The following is a 16,960-nucleotide window of genomic DNA, read 5'->3' as shown; positions in this document are numbered from 1 at the left end:
GAATCCATATCAAATTGAACTTTATGAGATGTACTTAGGTCATTTATATATTAGTGTACTAATAGAAACAATGTAATGACATAATGATTTTAAACCCCTTGAATTATTGATCTAAAACTAAATTACTCCTATTTCCATGGATATGTCTGTGTGTATGTTAATCTTAGTAATTCTTCATAACTAATATTAAGTCAAAATTCATTCTTCTAAAGAAGAGGGATGTTATGATATATGTGTGTGAGTAATTGGATAGTAAATATACAGGGGACCACTTAAATGTAAAGATTACCTAGATATTAATATTGTACGGAAGCACTTCAATATAAAAGCGGAAATAGAATCTTTGTTATTGTTTACTTCCTCTTATGTGAAACCGTTAGTTGAATAAAGTTGTTGATATCACCCCAAAGTGTTATCCAGTTAATCCAAATATTTATATCGCATCAAACATCACAACACCACTTCCCATAAATTTTGATGATTTCGGGGGGTTTCGAAAGAGAGCAGTACCTTCTGGGCTCACTGTCCACTGGTATCTATCTCTCGCAGTTCCAGGTTCAATCCTCATTGGTGACCACTGGCCACTTCCTGTAGTCCCAGGTTTATTTTTCCCTTTACCCAAATCATTTCTCCCAGTATCCAAGTTTCATGTTCATTTTCCACTGATATCCTCTTCCCATAGTCCCAGGTTCAGTCCACACTGGTGTACACCTCCCTGAGTCCCAGGTTCAGTCCACACTGTTGCCTACTTCCAATGACTTTGTCGGATATTATCAGGTTTCGTCGGGTTTCGTAAAAAAACGAATTGCTTTTTTACGAAACCCGCCGAAGACCATAGTCTCAGGTTCACTCCCCACTGGTGTACACTCCCCTGAGTCTCAGGTTCACTCCCCACTTTGCCTACTTTGCCTAGTGGAGGGTTCAAAGCATGTCTCTTGGTTTTATCGTAATGAGATTTTCCCTGGACAAACCTAACCGCACAATTTTTCACTCTCTGGAGTTTATGTTATTATAGGGAATGAGATTAGCGGAAGAGTAGCGTCCCTTGATTGGACGTCAGCCATAGTCTCGCTGCGAGGAAGAGAGACGCATGCGCACAATCAACATGACGTTCTCTCTCTAATAACTTTTCCGCCGGTGACGTCACAGTCTATGGGTGACGTCCAATCAAGGGACGCTACTCTTCCGTTAATCTCATTCCCTATTGGGAGAACCGGCGAGCAGTGAATTGTAGTAGTCGAGGCTTGATAAGATAAAAGCAGAGACATTTATCTTCAAGGTGTTGAAATTAATAATTACCTTATCTGTGATATTTCACGGAGCTCATGGTACGTAATTTTGACATTTGTGTTTTTATGGTGATCCATAGAAAAAAATGTCCAAAATGACACCCACATGTTTATCGTAAGTGTAGGAGTTGAGTAGATAGATTTGAAGTTCTGCTAAGTTCCTATCAAAAGAAACTCCGTTTTATCTTCATTCAACGGTAGTTTATTTTGTAGCATCCAACGTTTGATGGAATGACAATTTTCTATCTCAGTCAAATAGAAGAGATCATGTGGAGAGACAGCTTTATATATAGAGCTGCGTTTCAACATCATAAATGTGTTAACTTACACAATGGGAACATATGGCTTTGTCAAATAGGAATAGTAAAATATTTAGGTTATAAAGGATTTGACCGAAAGCAGATCCTTGTGGACCCATATTCTATAATGACATCGTTAGAAAATTCCCATTTATACTCACAGTCTGGGACCTAGGTATACTGTTAGTGAGGTATTGACGCATTGGTGAGGTATTGACGAATTGGTTAGGAATAGACATTGATAAGATATGGACGTATTTGTGAGGTATAGACGTATTGATAAGGTATGGACGTATTGGTTAGGTATGGACGTATTGATAAGGTATGGACGTATTTGTGAGGTATGGACGTATTGATAAGGTATGGACGTATTGATAAGGTATGGAAGTATTTGTGAGGTATGGACGTATTGATAAGGTATAGACGTATTGATAAGGTATGGACGTATTTGTGAGGTATGGACGTATTGGTTAGATATGGACGTATTGATAAGGTATTGACGTATTTGTGAGGTATGGAAGGATTGATAAGGTATGGACGTATTGATAAGGTATGGACGTACTGATAAGGTATAGACATATTTGTGAGGTATGGACGTATTTGTGAGGTATGGATGTATTGATAAGGTCTGGACGTATTGATAAGGTATGGACATATTTGTGAGGTATGGACGTATTTGTGAGGTATGGACGTATTGATAAGGTATGGACGTATTGGTTAGGTATGGACGTATTGATAAGTTATGGACGTATTGATAAGGTATGGACGTATTGATATGGTATGGACGTATTTGTGAGGTATGGACGTATTGATAAGGTATGGACGTGTTAATAAGGTATGGACGTATTGATAAGGTATGGACGTATTGGTTATGAATAGACGTATTGATAAGGTATGGACGTGTTAATAAGGTATGGACGTATTGATAAGGTATGGACGTATTGGTTATGAATAGACGTATTGATAAGGTATGGACGTATTTGTGAGGTATGGACGTATTGATAAGGTATAGACGTATTGATAAGGTATGGACGTATTGGTTAGGTATGGACGTATTGATAAGTTATGGACGTATTGATAAGGTATGGACGTGTTAATAAGGTATGGACGTATTGATAAGGTATGGACGTATTTGCGAGGTATGGACGTATTGATAAGGTATGGACGTGTTAATAAGGTATGGACGTATTAATAAGGTATGGACGTATTGGTTATGAATAGACGTGTTGATAAGGTATGGACGTATTGATAAGGTATGAACATATTGATAAGGTATGGACGTATTGATAAGGTATGGACGTATTTGTGAGGTATGGACGTATTGATAAGGTATGGACGTATTGGTTATGAATAGACGTATTGATAAGGTATGGACGTATTTGTAAGGTATGGACGTATTGATAAGGTGTGGACGTATTGATAAGGTATAGACGTATTTGTGAGGTATGGACGTATTTGTAAGGTATGGACGTATTGATAAGGTATGGACGTATTGATAAGGTATGGACGTATTTGTGAGGTATGGACGTATTGATAAGGTATGGACGTATCGATAAGGTATGGACGTATTGATAAGGTATGGACGTATTTGTGAGGTATGGACGTATTGATAAGGTATGGACGTATTTGTGAGGTATGGACGTATTGATAAGGTATGGACGTATTGATAAGGTATGGACGTATTTGTGAGGTATGGACGTATTGATAAGGTATGGACGTATTTGTGAGGTATGGACGTATTTGTGAGGGATGGACGTATTTGTGAGGTATGGACGTATTGATAAGGTATGGACGTATTTGTGATGTGTCGACGTATTTGTGAGGTATGGACGTATTGATAAGGTATGGACGTATTTGTGAGGTATGGACGTATTTGTGAGGGATGGACGTATTTGTGAGGTATGGACGTATTGATAAGGTATGGACGTATTTGTGATGTGTCGACGTATTTGTGAGGTATGGACGTATTGATAAGGTATGGACGTATTGATATGGTATGGACGTATTTGTGAGGTATGGACGTATTTGTGAGGTATGGACGTATTTGTGAGGTATGGACGTATTTGTGAGGTATGGACGTATTTGTGAGGTATGGACGTATTGTGTCAAATGCCGCCGACAGAACTAATAGTTTAAGGATGAATACCTTACTATTATAACTTGCTATTAGCAATAATTGACAGGCTTTAAAATAACTGTTTCTGGGCTGTGATGTTCACGGCAAGCTGACTGAAAATGGTTGATGAGATTATTTGTATTAAGATGGTTCTTTAGCTGCTTTAGTACGATTTTGTTTTCTACAGGATTTTGGAGAGAAAGGGCAATTAGATACAGGGCGTTCATTTTTCAGATTTTCAGAAATTATGTTGTTGTTTATTGTTGTTGGTTTTTTTTTGTTTTTTTTTTTTAAGAGATGAGTGACGATTTGTTTTGTGTGTATCAATCTGGTACAACCTCAGACTGCAATGAGTGATTTATGATCTCGGTAATATGTTCTAAATATAGTCGAGACATTTCATTAAGAGATTAGTTGGTAACAGGTCAAGTGGATGAGATTTGGGTGATGAGGCTAGAATGATACATCTTTAATAATCCTAACAGTTGTTATAAAATTTGGGGATTGTAGCACAATCTGAAATTCGATGATTGATTTGAACAAGCCAAATCAGGGTCTAATTTGTTTCTAATCATTTTCTTTTTCTCTGAGAAATATTCCGAATAATCAGTTGGAAGTTTTTCTTCGGGGATGTCTCTTGGTAACAACTATGTATCAACTGCATTCATTTCTTTTGGTCTTTGAAATATAGCACGTGTGTTTTTTTGTTTTTTTTTTGTTTTTTTTTTGCATGTGACATTTTTTTTTTCACCATGGCAAGTTTTCCGTTCCTTTGACATTGTCTTCTTGACATTGTCTTCTTGACGATAATATCTTGATGTTTCTATAATTGATCTTCGTTTGTCCGTGACTTCCTCCATCTTTGATCCTCATCTCTACGGCGTTGTTTTGCAATCATTGCAGTGGTGTATGCTTGACATTATGGAATTTGAAAGTATCCACTGGTGTATGCTTGGCATTATGGAATTTGAAAGTATCCAATGGTGTATGCTTGACATTATGGAATTTGAAAGTATCCAGTGGTGTATGCTTGACATGGAATTTGAAAGTATCCAGTGGTGTATGCTTGACATGGAATTTGAAAGTATCCAGTGGTGTATGCTTGACATGGAAATTGAAAGTATCCAATGGTGTATGCTTGACATTATGGAATTTGGAAGTATCCAATGGTGTATGCTTGGCATTATGGAATTTGAAAGTATCCAATGGTGTATGCTTGACATTATGGAATTTGAAAGTATCCAGTGCTGTATGCTTGACATTATGGAATTTGAAAGTATCCAATGGTGTATGCTTGACATTATGGAATTTGAAAGTATCCAGTGGTGTATGCTTGACATGGAATTGGAAAGTATCCAGTGCTGTATGCTTCTATGGATGAATACCAGTGGTGTATGCTTGACATTATGGAATTGGAAAGTATCCAGTGGTGTATGCTTGACATTATGGAATTTGAAAGTTTCCAGTGGTGTATGCTTGACATGGAATATGAAAGTATCCAATGGTGAATGCTTGACATGGAATTTGAAAGTATCTAATGGTGTATGCTTGACATTATGGAATTTGAAAGTATCCAGTGGTGTATGCTTGACATTATGGAATTTGAAAGTATCCAGTGGTGTATGCTTGACATGGAATTTGAAAGTATCCAGTGGTGTATGCTTGACATTATGGAATTTGAAAGTATCCAGTGGTGTATGCTTGACATTATGGAATTTTAAAGTATCAAGTGGTGTATGCTGAATTATGGAATTTGAAAGTATCAGTGGTTATGCTTGACATTATGGAATATGAAAGTATCCAATAGTGTATGCTTGACATTATGGAATTTGAAAGTATCCAATGCTGTATGCTTGACATTATGGAATTTGAAAGTATCCAGTGGTTATGCTTGACATTATGGAATTTGAAAGTATCCAGTGCTGTATGCTTGACATTATGGAATTTGAAAGTATCCAATGGTGTATGCTTGACATGGAATTTGAAAGTATCCAGTGGTGTATGCTTGACATGGGATTTGAAAGTATCCAGTGGTGTATGCTTGACATTATGGAATTTGAAAGTATCCAGTGGTGTATGCTTGACATGGAATTTGAAAGTATCCAGTGGTGTATGCTTGACATTATGGAATTTGAAATCATCCAGTGGTGTATGCTTGACATGGAATTTGAAAGTATCCAATGGTGTATGCTTTACATGGAATTTGAAAGTATCCAGTGGTGTATGCTTGACATGGAATTTTAACGTATCCAGTGGTGTATGCTTGACATGGAATTTGAACGTATCCAATGGTGTATGCTTGAAATTATGGAATTTGAAAGTATCCAATGGTGTATGCTTGACATTATGGAATTTGAAAGTATCCAATGGTGTATGCTTGACATTATGGAATTTGAAAGTATCCAGTGGTGTATGCTTGACATTATGGAATTTGAAAGTATCCCGTGGTGTATGCTTGACATTATGGAATTTGAAATCATCCAATGGTGTATGTTTGACATGGAATTTGAAAGTATCCGGTGGTGTATGCTTGACATTATGGAATTTGAAAGTATCCAGTGGCGTATGCTTGACATTGAATTTGAAAGTATCCAGTGGTGTATGCTTGACATTGGAATTTGAAAGTATCCAGTGGTGTATGCTTGACATTATGGAATTTGAAAGTATCCAATGGTGTATGCTTGACATTATGGAATTTGAAAGTATCCATGGTGTATGCTTGACATTATGGAATTTGAAAGTATCCATGGTGTATGCTTGACATTATGAATTTGAAAGTATCCAATGGTGTATGCTTGACATTATGAATTGAAAGTATCCAATGGTGTATGCTTGACATTATGGAATTTGAAATATCCATGGTGTATGCTTGACATTATGGAATTTGAAAGTGTCCAATGGTGTATGCTTGACATTGATGGAATTTGAATAGTATCCAATGGTGTATGCTTGACATTATGGAATTTGAAAGTATCCAGTGGTGTATGCTTGACATTATGGAATTTGAAAGTATCCAATGGTGTATGCTTGACATTATGGCAATTTGAAAGTATCCAGTGGTGTATGCTTGACATTATGGAATTTGAAAGTATCCAGTGGTGTATGCTTGACATATGTGAATTTTGAAGTATCCATAGGTGTATGACTTGACATTATGGAATTTGAAAGTATCCAGTGGTGTATGCTTGACATATGGAATTTGAAAGTATCCAGTGGTGTATGCTTGACATTAGGAATTTGAAAGTATCCAGTGTGTATGCTTGACATTATGGAATTTGAAAGTATCCAGTGGTGTATGCTTGACATATGGAATTTGAAAGTATCCAGTGGTGTATGCTTGACATAGGAATTTGAAAGTATCCATTGGTGTTGACTGGCAATTGAAGTATCAATGGGATGTGATGGAATTGAAGTATCCAGTGGTGTATGCTTGACATGGAATTTGAAAGTATCCAGTGGTGTATGCTTGACATGGAATTTGAAAGTATCCAGTGGTGTATGCTTGACATTATGGAATTTGAAAGTATCCAGTGGTGTATGCTTGACATGGAATTTGAAAGTATCCATGGTGTATGCTTGACATTATGGAATTTGAAAGTATCCAGTGGTGTATGCTTGACATGGAATTGAAAGTATCCAATGGTGTATGCTTGACATTATGGAATTTGAAAGTATCCAGTGATGTATGCTTGACATGGAATTTGATAGTATCCAGTGGCGTATGTTCGACATGGAATTTGAAAGTATCCAATGGTGTATGCTTGACATTATGGAATTTGAACGTATCCAGTGGTGTATGCTTGACAATGGAATTTGAAGTATCCAGTGGTGTATGTTGACATGGAATTTGAAAGTATCCATGGTGTATGCTTGACATTATGGAATTTGAAAGTATCCAGTGGTGTATGCTTGACATTATGGAATTTGAAAGTATCCAATGGTGTATGCTTGACATATGGAATTTGAAAGTATCCAGTGGTGTATGCTTGACATTATGGAATTTGAAAGTATCCGTGGTGTATGCTTGACATTATGGAATTTGAAGTATCCAATGGTGTATGCTTGACATTATGGAATTTGAAAGTATCCAGTGGTGTATGCTTGACATTATGGAATTTGAAAGTATCCAGTGGTGTATGCTTGACATTATGGAATTTGAATGTATCCATGGTGTATGCTTGACATTATGGAATTTGAAAGTATCCGGGTGTTGCTTGACATGGAATTTGAAGTATCCAATGGTGTATGCTTGACATATGGAATTTGAAGTATCCAGTGGCGTATGCTTGACATTGAATTTGAAAGTATCCAGTGGTGTATGCTTGACATTGGAATTTGAAAGTATCCAATGTGTATGCTTGACTATGGAATTTGAAACATCCAGTGTGTATGCTTGACATTATTAATTTGAAAGTATCCAGTGGTGTATGCTTGACATGGAATTTGAAAGTATCCAGTGGTGTATGCTGACATGGAATTTGAAAGTATCCAGTGGTGTATGCTTGACATTATGGAATTTGAAGTATCCAGTGGTGTATGTAATGCTTGAACATTATGGAAATTTGAAGTATCAATGGTGTATGCTTGACATTATGGAATTTGAAGTATCCAGTGGTATGAATGCTTGACATATGGAATTTGACGTACCCAGTGGTGTATGCTTGACATTATGAATTTGAAAGTATCCAATGGTGTATGCTTGACATGGAATTTGAAAGTATCCAGTGGTGTATGCTTGACATGGAATATGAAAGTATCCAGTGGTGTATGCTTGACATTATGGAATTTGAAAGTATCCAATGGTGTATGCTTGACATTATGGAATTTGAAAGTATCCAATGGTGTATGCTTGACATGGAATTTGAACGTATCCAGTGGTGTATGCTTGACATTATGGAATTTGAAAGTATCCAATGGTGTATGCTTGACATTATGGAATTTGAAAGTATCCAGTGGTGTATGCTTGACATGGAATTTGAAAGTATCCAATGGTGTATGCTTGACATTATGGAATTTGAAAGTATCCAGTGGTGTATGCTTGACATGGAATTTGAAAGTATCCAGTGGTGTATGCTTGACATTATGGAATATGAAAGTATCCAGTGGTGTATGCTTGACATGGAATTTGAAAGTATCCAATGGTGTATGCTTGACATTATGGAATATGAAAGTATCCAATGGTGTATGCTTGACATGGAATTTGAAAGTATCCAGTGGTGTATGCTTGACATTATGAAATTTGAAAGTATCCAGTGGTGTATGCTTGACATGGAATTTGAAAGTATCCAGTGGTGTATGCTTGACATTATGGAATTTGAAAGTATCCAGTGGTGTATGCTTAACATTATGGAATTTGAAAGTATGCAATGGTGTATGCTTGACTTTATGGAATTTGAAAGTATCCAATGGTGTATGCTTGACATTATGGAATTTGAAAGTGTCCAATGGTGTATGCTTGACATGGAATTTGAAAGTATCCAGTGGTGTATGCTTGACATGGAATTTGAAAGTATCCAATGGTGTTTGCTTGAAATTATGGAATTTGAAAGTATCCAATGGTGTATGCTTGACATGGAATTTGAAAGTATCCAATGGTGTATGCTTGACATGTAATTTGAAAGTATCCAGTGGTGTATGCTTGACATTATGGAATTTGAAAGTATCCAGTGGTGTATGCTTGACATGGAATTTGAAAGTATCCAGTGGTGTATGCTTGACATGGAATTTGAAAGTATCCAGTGGTGTATGCTTGACATTATGAAATTTGAAAGTATCCAATGGTGTATACTTGACATGGAATTTGAAAGTATCCAATGGTGTATGCTTGACATTATGGAATTTGAAAGTATCCAATGGTGTATGCTTGACATTATGGAATTTGAAAGTATCCAATGGTGTATGCTTGACATTATGGAATTTGAAAGTATCCAATTGTGTATGCTTGACATGGAATTTGAAAGTATCCAATGGTGTATGCTTGACATTATGGAATTTGAAAGTATCCAATGGTGTATGCTTGACATGGAATTTGAAAGTATCCAATGGTGTATGCTTGACATTATGGAATTTGAAAGTATCCCGTGGTGTATGCTTGACATGGAATTTGAAAGTATCCAGTGGTGTATGCTTGACATTATGGAATTTGAAAGTATCCAGTGGTGTATGCTTGACATTATGGAATTTGAAATCATCTAATGGTGTATGCTTGACATTATGGAATTTGAAATCATCTAATGGTGTATGCTTGACATTATGGAATTTGAAAGTATCCAATGGTGTATGCTTGACATTATGGAATTTGAAAGTATCCCGTGGTGTATGCTTGACATGGAATTTGAAAGTATCCAATGGTGTATGCTTGACATTATGGAATTTGAAAGTATCCAGTGGTGTATGCTTGACATTATGGAATTTGAAAGTATCCAATGGTGTATGCTTGACATTATGGAATTTGAAAGTATCCAGTGGTGTATGCTTGACATTATGGAATTTGAAAGTATCCAATGGTGTATGCTTGACATTATGGAATTTGAAAGTATCCAGTGGTGTATGCTTGACATTATGGAATTTGAAAGTATCCAGTGGTGTATGCTTGACATGGAATTTGAAAGTATCCAGTGGTGTATGCTTGACATGGAATTTGAAAGTATCCAGTGGTGTATGCTTGACATTATGGAATTTGAAAGTATCCAATGGTGTATGCTTGACATGGAATTTGAAAGTATCCAATGGTGTATGCTTGACATGGAATTTGAAAGTATCCAGTGGTGTATGCTTGACATTATTGAATTTGAAATCATCTAATGGTGTATGCTTGACATGGAATTTGAAATCATCTAATGGTGTATGCTTGACATGGAATTTGAAAGTATCCAATGGTGTATGCTTTACATGGAATTTGAAAGTATCCAATGGTGTATGCTTGACATGGAATTTGAAAGTATCCAGTGGTGTATGCTTGACATTATGGAATTTGAAAGTATCCAATGGTGTATGCTTGACATTATTGAATTTGAAATCATCTAATGGTGTATGCTTGACATGGAATATGAAAGTATCCAATGGTGTATGCTTGACATTATTGAATTTGAAATCATCTAATGGTGTATGCTTGACATGGAATTTGAAAGTATCCAATGGTGTATGCTTGACATGGAATTTGAAATCATCTAATGGTGTATGCTTGACATTATGGAATTTGAAAGTATCCAGTGGTGTATGTTTGACATTATGGAATTTGAAAGTATCCAATGGTGTATGCTTGACATGGAATTTGAAAGTATCCAATGGTGTATGCTTGACATGGAATTTGAAAGTATCCACTGGTGTATGCTTGACATGGAATTTGAAAGTATCCAACTGAAAATGAAAATATTAAGAACATGCATATTTCCAACAGCATTAAATGGATGTGAATCATGGACAATCACACACAAAAACAAAAACAACAAACAAAAAATACAAAACAAAAGAAGATGAGAATAAGATTAATGCAGCAAAGAAAACTAACAAAAAATATGAAAGAATCCCTGGGCATTAGGGAGCCATATCTCATCAAGATGATGCAGAAACTGAAACTTGCCTTTTTTTGGACAAATCAAGAGACATGACATACCCAAAAAATAGAGGGTTTTGTGAAGGGTAAAAGAGGGAGAGGGAGACCAAGAAGAAGATAGTCACAAGACATCAGCGAATGGATGAATAATTCAGTGACTGAATGTGGAAGGTTGACGCAGGACAGAAGCTTGTTTTGGTTGGCAGTTGCAGAGGCCTCGTCCAGGAGGGATAAGCCACGATGATGATGTTGAACATAATGACGTAGTTGTCAGACATAGATTTTTCATGCACGGTTAAATTGGAGATGGGGCAAGTTTTAGTGTTTACGACAACCAATCTCAAGTGTGGCCCTTATTATATGTGGCAGTTGTAATGATCTGGGAAAGATTATGATTGGCTAAAAGATTATTTATACGCAATGAATTTAGTCATTTGATTCAAAATGTAGATTAAAATCACCTAAAATTATGAGTGGAACAGTAAAAGAAATGTGTAATTCCATATCTGGCATACAACCTACATTTGTAATCCAATCTGGCATACAACCTACATTTGTAATCCAATCTGGCATACAACCTACATTTTTAATCGTGTTACTGTTGGATGGTGGTGGATGCTATCAATGTTACAAGCATCGATCTTTGTACATTCCAATGGTTTGAAGGTGTTGATATTTTCCGATTTTGTTTATAGGATTTTTGTAAAGCGCACAAATACCGGCACCACGTCCTGATGTCCTCGGACGTGACAAAATATTGAAATTGTCAAGCGTTAGTTCAGACAGGACGATTTCATATCCGGACTCTTCAAGCAACGTCTCAGTAATTAAAACGATGTCACAATTCGTCACAACGCAAATCATTGATTTGCAAGGACTAATTTCACACTGACTGACGGTTTCAAATCCATAACGTTTATTAAAGCATGAGCTGGTGGTGACGACACATAGAATGATGGTAGACCCTGACGATAATGGTAGAGATGATGGTGACACTGGATCCGACGATAGGGGTGACAATGGTGGTTGTATAGGATATAGAGATGGGGGTACAATGGTGGTTGTATAGGATGTAGAGATGGGGGTACGATGGTGGTTGTATATGATGTAGAGATGGGGGTACGATGGTGGTTGTATATGATATAGAGATGGGGGTACAATGGTGGTTGTATAGGATGTAGAGATGGGGGTACAATGGTGGTAGTATAGGATGTAGAGATGGGGGTACGATGGTGGTTGTATAGGATGTAGAGATAGGGGTACAATAGTGGTTGTATAGGATGTAGAGATGGGGGTACAATAGTGGTAGTATAGGATGTAGAAATGGGGGTACAATGGTGGTTGTATAGGATGTAGAGATGGGGGTACAATAGTGGTTGTATAGGATGTAGAGATGGGGGTACAATAGTGGTTGTATAGGATATAGAGATGGGGATACAATGGTGGTTGTATAGGATGTAGAGATGGGGGTACAATGGTGGTTGTATAGGATGTAGAGATGGGGGTACAATGATGGTGGTTGTATAGGATGTAGAGATGGGGGTACAATAGTGGTTGTATAGGATGTAGAGATGGGGATACAATGGTGGTTGTATAGGATGTAGAGATGGGGGTACAATGGTGGTTGTATAGGATGTAGAGATGGGGGTACAATGATGGTGGTTGTATATGATGTAGAGATGGGGGTACAATAGTGGTTGTATAGGATATAGAGATGGGGGTACGATGGTGGTTGTATAGGATGTAGAGATGGGGGTACGATGGTGGTTGTATAGGATGTAGAGATGGGGGTACAATAGTGGTTGTATAGGATATAGAGATGGGGGTACGATGGTGGTTGTATAGGATGTAGAGATGGGGGTACAATGGTGGTTGTATAGGATGTAGAGATGGGGGTACGATGGTGGTTGTATAGGATGTAGAGATGGGGGTACAATGGTGGTTGTATAGGATGTAGAGATGGGGGTACAATGGTGGTTGTATAGGATGTAGAGATGGGGGTACCATGGTGGTTGTATAGGATGTAGAGATGGGGGTACGATGGTGGTTGTATAGGATGTAGAGATGGGGGTACGATGGTGGTTGTATAGGATGTAGAGATGGGGGTATGATGGTGGTTGTATAGGATGTAGAGATGGGGGTACCATGGTGGTTGTATAGGATGTAGAGATGGGGTATGATGGTGGTTGTATAGGATGTAGAGATGGGGGTACGATGGTGGTTGTATAGGATGTAGAGTTGGGGGTACGATGGTGGTTGTATAGGATGTAGAGATGGGGGTACAATGGTGGTTGTATAGGATGTAGAGATGGGGGTACGATGGTGGTTGTATAGGATGTAGAGATGGGGGTACGATGGTAGCATAATACAGCAAGCGTGTCTTGAAGGAATATTTATAAAAATATCGATTTTCAAGCGTTGCTTGCCCGTGAACTGCCATAGATTGGAAAACAAGCAATTAAAATGTGGCCAGAAAACTCATCCTTCAAATACCGATTGATTTAAATGATCCTCATCTTAGTAAACATTCTCAAACCTGGGACTTTGCAAAGTTCCGGGTTTGATATTTTTCTGTTGTTGTTTGTGCCAAGATGATGTTTATTTCAATGAACCAATATTTGAAGGACGAGTTCTCTGACCCAATATTTGAAGACGTGTTTGGCCACAGTATGGCAGTCACTAATTAATTCTCTTCAACGCGCTTGCTTAGTTTGGAGGGTCGATGTACAATTGTGGGAAAACAATTGATGATGGTGAACACGGTTCCACTTAATTGCTTGTTTGCATCCCCCCCCCCCTCGTTCACCCCGAACGGTCTTGTTCTTAGTATAGTCAGGGTTCCACATCGTGATGGAAACTCCAAGAGTGAATTAATGCTTGTAAATCTAGAACTTTTTTTTAGAAATATAAAGCTAATGGTGTTGACATTTGTTATAAAAATCGAACATTCCAATTTGTTAGTGCGTTGCCAGGGTCATCTATGAACAAGTCTTTTATTCTCAACAAAAACTACAGTAAACATTACACGTTACTTTTGTGCGATTTTGTTGTTTGTTGTAGATTCTAAGATGATACTACTACTACTACTACTACTACTACTACTACTACTACTACTACTACTACTACTACTACTACTACTACTACTACTACTGCTACTACTACTACTACTACTACTACTGCTACTACTACTACTACTACTACTACTACTATTACTACTACTACTACTACTACTACTACTACTACTACTACTACTACTACTACTACAGTAGTATATAGGGTTGTAAATAGTTAGAAACCGTTTTTTGACGGAGGATGAGGATGATTGTTTATTTACCTGTTAATCGATATGTTGAGTTCGATGATGTATTGAATGGTATTGTTTTGAGTTCGATGCTGTATTGATTGGTATTTTGTTTTGAGTTCGATGATGTATTGATTGGTATTTTGAGTTCGTTGTTGTATAGAGTGGTTTGTTTTTGAGTTCGATGTTGTATTGATTGGTATTTTGAGTTCGATTTTGTATTGCAAGGTCATGTGACCTACCTGAGCGTGTGTTTATTGAGTGCTCGATTTGCCATCGATTATGTATCGAATGTTTAATTGCGTAATAATAGGGCTATACAGCTGATTAAAAAGGATCCTATCCGGTGTTATTAGGTTCCGACTGGTTCACCCGCGCCGCAGCGCCGCAGCGCAAATTGAGGTCACGCAGTACAGTCCAAGGACTCTAACGCTGAGCCGCGTTGTTCTTTTAAATTGGTTTCTTACTCCTGAGTCTAATGACTTATTAATTTAATCAATTAAAAGTCCATTGATTCCCTCAAAGGTCAAAGGGCAAATAGCTCAGGCGTCAGCCGCAGAGCAGCGCCGCACAAAAAAAATAGGTCAAGGTCATTCAGAGCAGCCGGTAGTCTAAATCATTTTGATTGGTTCTTTCAAATTCTCCGATCTTGATTGGATATCATATTGTCATAGTTTCGTCCGTTTGATTGGTTCTTTGAAATATATTTTTGTCTGGACAGTGTCGTCGCAAAATGAGTGGTCTTGTGAAAGCATTAATTCTCAATGTAGAACCAGATGAAATGTTCCATTGTGTTAAAACCGTGATAGATCAATGTTTTCATCTTTGTCATCAATCACTCTTTCAACAACCAGTATTGGATAACCCATTGGGTTTTTGCTCGATGATTGATACATTATTTCAGCAGCATATCAACTGGTATAGGATAGTGATTCTAATTGCTTATGCTAGAAGAGTAGCTTTACGTCATCCAGACAGGGAAAATTTTTCTCAGATCGTTAGTCTTCATCTTGAGGAAAAACTTAATCATTGGCTCGAATCACATGGTGGTTGGTTAGCGATGCCTCGTCAGATTATACCAGAAAGGTATTGGATAATGCATCTCATGTGTGTTTTACTTCGTGTACTTTTGTCTTGACTGATACTGAAATGGAACTTTTTGTGAAAGATTTGCTTCTCGATCAACAGATAGATGATCGTTATCAGAAAGCAATTGCAGGATATGATAAGTATATTCACGAACATTTATCGACCTGTCCGTTGATAGAAACCAGAGAACAATTGTATATCGTCGCAGACGAATTATTCTCTCAGATCAGCTGGGGTAGAATCATTGTTTTTTTATGTTACATTAAGCGTGTACTCCGTATTCACCCGGATAGAGAAAACTTTGCTTTATTTGTGGGTTCATATGTGGACAAAAAACTCAGCAGCTGGATTAAGACCAACGGTGGGTGGCCCTCTATGATACAGGAGATTTCGCCCGTCAATCGTTGGACGAATCGAGTACTTTTCCCCATGATGTTTTACTTTGTGATTTGGTGTGTAATCGAACAACTCAATTATCTTTTGAGTTAATGATCATATTGATGATTCGAATCATTTTTTATGTTTTGAATAAAAGAAGCTATATCTTTTCATCTTGTATTTTTTACTCTTTGATAATTATATTACCCAACAATTTGTTACAGTTTCGAAGGATTCTTTTTTTTATGCAAATTTTTCTTTGAAATTTAACGTGAACATTTCGAAACTGAAACAAAAGTAGTTCCCCATATAATAAAATTAAAATCTTCTTTTACAAAAAAAAAAAAAAAAAAAAAAAAAAAAAAAAAAAAAAAAAAAAAAAAACCATAACAGACACAGAAAAAAAACCGACATAAAACCATGTGTTGGTGAATAAAATTCATTTTGTTTTATTTTTTCACAACATCGAAAGCAATGTACTTTCACACACCAGTTACACCTTATACAATAATGATCTAAGGTCATTCACACATTCACATATCAAGCTTTTAAATCATCATTATAATTTTCTATAAATATTAATAAAAAAGAAAAAGCAAAAAACAACAAAACTTGACCAAATAAGATTACGATCTAAATAAAAATGTAATTATAATAATAATAATAATAATAATAATATAATAATAATAATAATAATAATAATAATTATAATAATAATAATGATAGAATTATAAAAATATGATAAAACAAAAGATCATAGAAACAAACGAAAGAAAAAAAAACAAAAAAAAACAACAAAAAACAAAAAAAAACAACACTTTCATACACCATACACATCTTATAAAATGATCATTCACACACTCAATCATTAAACATTTTTTTTATAAATGATTAATGGGTAGCAATGTTACATATATATCATAAACATCATTT

Source organism: Berghia stephanieae, chromosome 5 (assembly GCF_034508935.2).
Source record: "Berghia stephanieae isolate SIO BIC M18660-M18661 chromosome 5, UCSD_Bste_1.3, whole genome shotgun sequence".
In the NCBI taxonomy this organism is placed as follows: Eukaryota; Metazoa; Mollusca; class Gastropoda; order Nudibranchia; family Aeolidiidae; genus Berghia; species Berghia stephanieae.
The sequence above is the reverse complement of the archived record's forward strand: the minus strand, read 5'-3'. Positions refer to the sequence as shown.